A 1,139-nucleotide genomic window follows, 5' to 3' on the forward strand; every position below is an offset into this window, starting at 1 on the left:
TGCAGTGCTTCTACTACACACATTTTTCTCTACCACAGATACCCTACTATCACAGACTCTGCAGGTAATGTGATCCAAACAGGGCTGCTTATGCAACAGTCTAAACCTTCTTCAGATTCTTTTTCTTTCTCTGGACCCATCGGTGACTTTCATGTTACCCAATAAATGAGCCAAAGTCATATTCCTGAGCATGATTTATGTTATTCCAAAACCTGAAGGAATCTCCAGGTTTTTTAGTGGTAGGAGGTTCAATGTTTAAAAACTTTGATGTGATATTCCAGAATGCCCCAGACCACTGTACTAAAAACTTCACCAAAATAGCAGGCCCTTGGATTTTTGTGGGATTTTCTCCTACTTTCCAGATCACATATCTTTTTTTTTTAATTTTTAAAAAACATATGATGTATTATTAGCCCCAGGGGTACAGGTCTGTGAATTGCCAGGTTTACACACTTCACAGAACTCACCATAACACATAACTTCCCCAATGTCCATAACCCCACCACCCTTTCCCGACCCCCCTCCCCCCAGCAACCCTCAGTTTGTTTTGTGAGATTAAGAGTCTCTTATGGTTTGTCTCCCTCTCAATCCCATCTTGTTTCATTTATTCTTTTCCTATCCCTCAAGCCCCCCACATCGCATCTCCACTTTATGTGTCATCCTTGTGCAGGGGCCATGCTAATCTTCTCTGTATCATTCCAATTTTAGTATATGTGCTGCTGAAGTGAGCATGCATCTCCACTTTAGATCACATATCTTAATGAGATGACTAGAATATTTGCCCCTCTTGCTCATTAGGTCCAATTAACATGATGTCATCTATATAGTGGGCCAATGTGATAATCTTTGGAATATCCTTTCAGACTATACTGTAATAGCAAGCAGGATTAGCATAGTTCTGGCTGGGGTAAGGCTGTGAATGTATACTGGTCTATCCTGTAAGAGTGCTAATTGCTTCTGAGCTTTCTTCATGATGGTTATTGAAATAATGGGTTTGCCAAGTAATGGCTGCATTACATGTATTATATGTTAACATGTTCTAGTAAAGATACTACAACCAACATAATGTAACTACTGCTACTATTTGGTTACATTTGTAGTAGTTTGCTGTCATCTACTATGAACCATCTTGTTTATAC

At 39.3% G+C, this 1,139-nt stretch overlaps 1 non-coding gene across 1 annotated transcript; it reads right to left on the reverse strand.

The window, feature by feature from the left end:
• Positions 1 to 625: 625 nt before the first annotated feature.
• LOC123931924 lies at positions 626 to 732 on the reverse strand. The gene has a single exon (XR_006816345.1). It is a non-coding gene; the product is annotated as a U6 spliceosomal RNA (small nuclear RNA).
• Between the last annotated feature and the right edge of the window lie 407 nt (positions 733 to 1,139).

This window comes from Meles meles, chromosome 19 (assembly GCF_922984935.1).
Source record: "Meles meles chromosome 19, mMelMel3.1 paternal haplotype, whole genome shotgun sequence".
Lineage (NCBI taxonomy): Eukaryota > Metazoa > Chordata > Mammalia > Carnivora > Mustelidae > Meles > Meles meles.